Source organism: Beta vulgaris, chromosome 3 (assembly GCF_026745355.1).
Source record: "Beta vulgaris subsp. vulgaris cultivar EL10 chromosome 3, EL10.2, whole genome shotgun sequence".
Taxonomy (NCBI): Eukaryota; Viridiplantae; Streptophyta; class Magnoliopsida; order Caryophyllales; family Amaranthaceae; genus Beta; species Beta vulgaris.
The window spans coordinates 25,463,284-25,471,382 of NC_079204.1; the positions used below are offsets into that span (position 1 = coordinate 25,463,284).

The 8,099-nt window shown below is 34.5% G+C and overlaps 1 long non-coding RNA gene across 1 annotated transcript; it reads right to left on the minus strand.

Moving 5' to 3' along the window:
• Positions 1 to 3,845: 3,845 nt before the first annotated feature.
• Positions 3,846 to 5,938, minus strand: LOC130590711 (uncharacterized). The gene is made up of 3 exons (XR_008968555.1): positions 5,672 to 5,938; positions 5,532 to 5,583; positions 3,846 to 3,989 (listed from the first exon to the last, which is right to left on the minus strand). It is a non-coding gene; the product is annotated as an uncharacterized LOC130590711 (long non-coding RNA).
• Positions 5,939 to 8,099: the final 2,161 nt, after the last annotated feature.

Here is an 8,099-nt window from a genome sequence, read left to right on the forward strand (position 1 = left end):
GTGTTCCCTTTCCTTGTTCCTTCCAAGATAACCTTCTTAGTTTTAATGTTGATGATCAAGCATTTTTCTTTATCAAATTTTACAGTATTTCCTTGTCACAGAATTGAGAAATCTTAATAGTTATGTTTTAGACCTTCAACTAAAAATACATTTTCAATGGAGTGTAGTGGTGACTTACCACCTTACCCATGCAACTATGTTACCTTTCTTATTATCACCAAATGTTACACTTCCACCTTCATAGGTTGTGAGTGAGAGAAACTTGTTTTGTCTCCTGTCATGTGCTTGGAACAACCACTATCGAGATACCATGTGTTGTTCCCCCTCACTCCAACCTGCAAAAATCAACTAGTTGTTAGTTGTAGGAACCCCATCTTTCGTGGGTTCCTGTTCTTGACTAGGATTTGTTTTGACAACCCATTTTTTCTTACTTATTGTCACATTTTTCCCAATCATCTCAGATTTTAGTTGACATTGATTTATGTAATGACCTACCTTCCACAATACATACAAATTATCACTAGGTAGATCAACATATTTCTTTGTCTTGTTCCTTTTCTTGTAGTTTTCAAAACCAAGACCTTCCTTCCTCTTGGTCTGTGGTTTCTCAATCCACTTAGGAACTTTCATGATTTTGCCTCTGTTCCTTGCGACAACCAGTTCCTTTTTAAGATTACAGATCTGTTCCTTTAAAAATTTTTCTCTTATTATCATTTTTCAATCTCAGATTGATCCTTTCAAAGGGGTTGATCTTATATCAAAGGAACTCAGAACAGGGACAAACTTCCTTCAAGTGTGAAATCTCTAAATTAATTAGATAATTTTCATTTTTCAAACTTTCATAAATTCTTTGATTTTTAAGTTTTTATCAAATAATCAAAGAACTTGTTTCAACATCTGTTCTCATTTTCTTAAGCCATTCTATGTGTTCCTTGCAACCTTTAAGGCTTGTTCCGTTTGTTACGTTTTTCGTTCATCTCTACATTCAAGAATTGCATCATAAAGAAGATCATATATTTCAGCCTAGTTTTACCATCTAAGTCTGACTCAAGACCATGTTGACTTACCTCAACTTTTTCTTCATCTTCTTTTTCGTCAGTGTTTGCCATGAGGCAAAGGTTTGCTGTTTCTTCAGTTGGTTGTTCCTCTTCTTCTTCCGTCTCTGAATCTCCCCAAGCAGCTATCATAGCTTTGCGCACATTTGCCTTAGAGAAAGGTGCTTTTGATTCTTTGTTCCTTTCAGCAAAGCGTTCCTTGTTCCTTTCTTTGGTTTTGTCATTTTCCCAAAGAGGACATTCCTTGATGAAGTGATCTGTACTACCACATTTATGACAAGCAGCTTTGTTAGAAAATTTCTTAGTTTTACCTTTGAAGTTTCCATTCTTCATGTTCCTGTACATCTTTCGAAATTTTCGAACCATGAGGGCTGCTTCTTCTTCTTCTGATTCCGAATCATCTTCATCATCTGCTTTGAGAGCAATTGATTTTGATTTGGAGCTTTCACCATATTCAGTATCAAGGTGAAGCTCATGAGTCATAAGTGACCCTGCCAGCTGTTCTAAGTTGAACTTAGTGAAGTCTTTTGTTTCTTAAGAGCAGTGACTTTAGCCATCCATCTGTCCTTAGGAAGACTCCTAAGAACCTTTCGAACCTGTTCCTCAGATGAAATAAACTTTCCAAGAGAAGCCAACTCATTATATAATGTTAGTAAAACGAGTAAACATGTCTCGGATGCTTTTCTTAGATTTCATGCAGAACAGTTCATATTGATTCATAAGTAAATCAATTTTCGATCTTTTAACTTCATTAGTTCCTTCGTGGGTTACTTCTAGTAAATCCCATATTTGCTTTGCGGATTTGCATCCCATGATCCTATTATGTTCATGGGGTCCAAGTCCACAATGCAACAGTTTAATAGCCATGGCATTTACTTCCATTTTTTCAAAATCAGATTTGTCATAATCAGAGAGGGGTTTTAGAGTTACCTCATTTTTGTCATTTGTAGTTGTGACTTCGAAATCACCAACTTCAATGACTCTCCATACCTGATATTTTCAGCTTTGATGAATATCTCCATGCGGTTCTTCCAATAGTTGTAGTACTTCCCATTGAACATAGGAGGCCTTTGAGTGGAATAACCTTCTTCAAGTTTCTCGGTGGTATTCATTGTTCCTTGGATCTTTTTCTCAATAGGGTTTCCTATCTTACGTGAGTTCTAGCTCTGATACCAATTGTTATTTCCTAGGAACACTACAAGAGGGGGGGTGAATTGTAGGTGTAGAAATAAACGTAACTTTTTGCGGAAATTAAAACTTAAACGAATAAACAAGCAAAAGGAACACAAGGGATTTTTACGAGGAAAAACTTCTTGGGCCCAACAAGAAGAAACAACCTCGACCACTAGGGATTTTAAACTCAACATCTTTCACTAATTAGGCCAAACAACTTTGTTACAACCTAATTCTAACTCGAGCCACACCTTGAGTTCCTAAACTCAAGTTCCTGAGCCACTGTTCCCTTAACAGAGTTCCTCTCAACTTCACTCGAAGTTTTCTCACACATACAAGCTTCACTCAAAGTTCTCTCTTACAGAACTTCACTCAAAGTTCCCTTACCCAAAAACCAAAATACAATTGATCGAAATAAGCTTAGTGGAATTAGAGTAAGAAAGCAAAGAACAAATGGCTATTATGAGAGAATGAAGGTACTGACACTTAATTAGTTAAACTCACTTAATTACTTAGTCAGACACACTTTGGAACTCATTTAGGGGTCGTTTGATTCAAACAAAGGAACGGAAAGGGAATGGAATGGGATGAAAGGATGGAATGGAAAGGGAAGGTGTTACCTTGAACACTTGTTTGTTTTCATGTAGGAATGGAATCATTGTCCTAATGACTCCCTTACTTTTTGTTTGGTTCAACTTATTAGTAGAATTGATTTTTGATGATATTACTCTTATTTGTATAATCGACATAGAAATATTTTTTTATATATAAATTGTATAAAAACACATTAAATTTTGAAAGTTTCTAGAAAATTCATTCAAAATTTTATAAAAAATTCAAAAAAACTACACTAATTTTTTTATAAATATTATATTAAATTTTAAATATTCTAAAAAATGTTATTTTAGTGCCTAAAATTTTATATGAAACAATGTAGCAACATAGATATTCACTTCCAAACAAATAAGATAACTTCAAATATACTTCTCACGTAATAAAACCATGTTCTATTTCATCAACTAGCAACTTCTTCCGATAATTAAATCCAAAAAGTGTGCATATATTTTTAAGATAAACATGACAAAAGTTTGAAAACTAAACGTTAACAACCAAATTGATCAAAAGCATACAAGGGAGACTACTTCTTAAGAAGATCCAGCACATATTGTCTCTTCATACTAGGAGGAGCTTGAAGGAAGATCCGAAGCTTTGGTTCTTCTCCAATCAGCATAGTAGCAGCTTGAAGAGCCTCGGAAGGAGATAAACCTTCTAACTTCATCACCTCTTCTAAGACATTGTTGCTCTTATCATCTTTAAGTTGCTCCCTTTCTTCGGCTTTTGACCAAGCATACGCCATTGTAGCAAGATTTGAGCTCATATCACCAAAATATTTTTCCGAATCTCGAAACATAAGAAGCAGCAAACAAATTTTTGTTTCATCTCTTTCTTCTCTCCTTTGGTATCTTTCTCCTTCCCTTGGATTCTTCAGACCTTTGCTTTCTTCATGGGAGGTTCAAGACCCTCACTAGTTTTCTCAATAGCTAGTTTTTCCCCTTTACTATGGTGGAATCGGCATCATCGTCATCGTCATCATCACTATCAAGTGTCACTCTCTCACTAGTTGCCTCTGCTTCCATTTTTTGATTGCACCAACATATGACTCCGCACATCTCCAGTAGCTCGATCTTTCCCATAAATTTCAACAAGTGTTTCGAAGTGTGGAAATGGCACCCCATAAAGCCCTTTGGCTTTCTTGTGAGTCTACAACATGAAAAGTCATGTTAAGTCATTTTCAACAACAAGGAACTATAGACATGACTAATTAACTCCAAAGGTTGTAAACAGAGATATTTACAGCAAATATTATGCATACTCTCATCTACAAATAACCTCAATATTATGCAAATTGGCAACTTGCACTTTATAAGTAGAATTCACAGTAGTTGTTCCTGCAACTTTCACAGCAAGCTACTATTTAATTGGACATGGGTCTTAGCAGATTCACGGTTATAGAAGGAATATATCCTAACACATTGACCATAATCTTAAAGTCATAGCCAATACTAGTTTGGAGTTTATATTCAGTTCATCAGAAACAGAAGATAATGTCATTGAGATCAGGAGGTTCTCTAGGGAGAAGAAGAAAGCAATTTATGAATATGCACCTGCTTCCAGATTATTTCTAGCAATGTGTTCCTTATTAGTGGCAAATACCAGCTCCTCTACTAGCACTTCATGAAAGAGAATATTAATGGCATCATTGAACTCACTTAACTAATGTTAGCTAGACTGTACTTCATCTCATAGGTAGATAGACAGGAGAAATTAATACACTTTAATCAACTCACTTTAGCTTGCTATTCTAAGATAAGGGTCACTTGTATAACTACTATGATATATGCTTCATTTCCAGCTTAACTTGTTGAATTATAGAACCTAAACTAAGCTAGCAGTATAAGTTAATATATAATTGTATACAATTTCAAAAACTGAAATTAATACAGTTTCTGATCGATTTGTATTTTGTCGAGAGCATCAGGATTGTTTTATTCAATGAAGATTCTACTAAAGATTCATTTCAATAAGCGGAAACAGGTTATGATTTTTGAAAATTGAAAGTGATTCATGTTCTGCATATCCATCTAGACATTACCAACCATGTACTTCAAGTCAACAAACAGATCAAATTTAACATCACAAAAAGGGTGAATTGCAAAAACATATTTGGCCAATTTGAATCATAACAAACAGAAAGCATAAAGATAATATATAGTCTAAAAAAAGCATAGTAAAATCGACAACTTCATTGAGACATTTCATCTAAGAACTAACAATAGATTGAGCTTAGCACAACAAGTTCCTAATTATCAATCTCTTCTAAAAACCATCCTCTATTTTCTTGGAATGTAAACAATAGAGAGCTCAAAGAATGTAAACATACACATAAACACAATCCAAGGAACTGTCAGCTAGAAATCTATAGAATATTTTCAAAAAGAACTACCAACTTCTATAATGCAGTAACAACAATTGTAATACATTAGCAAAGTTGAAATTTGATCATCACAATATAGCTAAAAACATCTCAGAATATAATCACATATGGACAATAACATAGGAAGATGATTGAACTTAGCTAAACATTTTATCGAACATGTGGCGTGCATGAAAACAATCACTCATGAAAACAACTTCACCCAGTAAATTAGTGAACTTTGAACTTATGACAAAAATCAACAAGAGCATCATGATAAGTATAGGCGAAAAAAACCCTAGTTTTAAGAAGAATGTAGAGATGGATACCTAAGCTTAGTTTTGTTGAAATAACAAGGAAAATATTCGCATTCCCTTTGATCTGAGGAGAATTCGACAAAAAAAAAAGAATAACAACATCAATATAGTGAAAATCGCACAAAAAATACTGTAAATTCACTCGAAATTACCTATGAAAAAAAGATGATTGGTTGTTCTTATGTAAACATCATCTTCGCAAACAAATTTGAAGAACTTCGTAGTAGATTTGAAGATTTCGCAGTAGCTTTGAAATATTTCGAACAGATTTCGAAGATGAATAGAGGAGAGAGAAAGGGGGTGAAGGGTTTGAAGATGAGGGGAATCAAAGTAACGTGATTTGTTTCCTCGGGTAGGAGGAGGGTTTCAAGATGGGGGAATCAAAATTGGGTCAGTAAAGGAGTGAAAAAATGGATAATCCAACCAAACATAAAATAAGGGAGTGTGTTACCTGAATCCATTTCCAAGCCCAAAATTTTTCAAACCAAACGGGCCCTTAGACTTCATTATTTATAGTGACAAACACAAAGAACGTGGGAGTTAAAATCGAGTTCATGTTAAGTCCATTGACCCATGATGTTCCTTCCCCTAAGGAACACGTTTCTCATCATGTCCCATGATCCCATGATCTTATTTTGAACGTGGATATATTTTAGCCACAACTCCTAAAGATTAGGAGTTTCTTGAGCTTTATCCGAAAATCAGTTTAAATACCAAAACAGTTTTATTATTAAAAATGAATTTTAATCTTTAAGAAAATATTATCTTTTTAAATAAACTTTTCATAAAAACCGGATAATATTTTTCCTATCTTTTTCGAAAAACAAAATCTTTTCTTTAAAAAGATTTTCTATTTAAAAACTTATTTTCACTTAAGTTAAACTGATTTCCTATTATTTAGGCATGACTTACTCAATTCATTATTGTACCTTTAATTTATAGCACGCCTAAGTCTAGTTCCTTTATAAACCAAGTTCCTTTAACAGATTCGTTTAGTGCCACTTAGTTTGTTCCTTAGAAAGGAACAAACTCTCATTCTCAAATAAAACTGCCAATGTTCCTTACCATCCTTACTTTGTTCCTTTACAATGGAACTAGAAAATAAAACGCCTAGCTTTTATTCTTCTTGATCCAATGCTTGCTCCAGTATCAACTTATAGAAATTCCTTACTTAGCCTTTGAAATCCTCTCGTGACTTCTTCCTTGACTTCGTATTCTCCTAGTTCCTTTCATTGATACCTTAAGAATCATACACTTAAATAACTCATTAGTTCACTATTTAGTTTGCATCTTTGTTTCTTTGTCATCATCAAAACTAGGGTTCAACATTGCATGTCTTGAGAGTTGCTTGTATAGGGAATTTAGGGAGGTGAATGATGTCCCTATATAAATTATGAAGGATTAATCTTCCATTTCATGAAATAAGTGAAGATTAAACTGTTGTAATACAATTTAAAACGACACATCTCTTGAACTTCTCCGGCAAATTTGTTGAATTGATGTTTAAGAGTCAATTTTATTAGAAAACTGCAAAAAAAAAAAAAAAAATAGGAATATGAATAGAAATTAATGAGAGAGAGTTATGAGGAGAGAGAAGAGAGTAACCATTAATGGGAAATTGGGGAGTTTTGAAGCTGCCAAAGAAAAAAAGCAAGCGTTTGTTGGTGTTATTAATGTGCAGCAAAAAGTTAAAAAAATCTGCTTCTAAGTAGAATCGAACCCGCGCCCCTTCCCCCATCCTCTACCAGTTTACCACTGATCCAAATGCTTTCCTTTTGTTTTTCTTTCAAACATTTAATACATATCATATATTTCGGGGCCCCTTTATTTTTGGGGCCCTATTCCGTCTCCTATACTGCATGCTGCCCCTGGTAATTATACTATTATGAGCTAATGATATATACTTCTCTTTTCATGTTCTTGCTTGATTTATTTATATTATTTCTTTTCTTTTCTTTTCCTTCTTTTGTTAAGAAGTATTTGGTAAGGGTGAATCATTTTTTGTTTTTATTTATTTCTATTGTGCTTTTAAGATGATGCATATGATGCGCGAGATAGCTCAATCCACTCGAGGGTTAACTGATGCTATGGAGAAACTTGCTGAGGCTCAATCTGCTGCCCTTAATACTCCTATTACTCCTATTGCTGGCAATGCTAGTTCAAAAACTGCTGTGATTTCTAAGGCAATTGACCACAATAAACCTTCTTCTTTTGATGGGAAGGGTGATCCTACCAACATGGAGAACTATAATTCGACAAAATCTTTACCACTCTCCAAGTTCCTAATGAGATGAGGGTTGATGTTGCTGCCTATTATCTGGTTGAGGATGCTGATATTTGGAGGACTCACAACAAGTTTGATCTGACTACTAAGGTGACTGTGGATGAGGAAGGAGAAGAGCTCATTGAGGAGAGAGAGTTTGGTTGGACAGAGTTGAAGAAGGCGATCCGCGATGAGTTCTTTCCAGCCCATATGAGGAAGAGGACAAAGTTTTATGATCTCGTGTAGAGAGATGTGACTGTTCATGAGTTTTATCTGAAATTTCATGAGTTGGTTCGTTTTGCTAAGGGGTTAGTTCC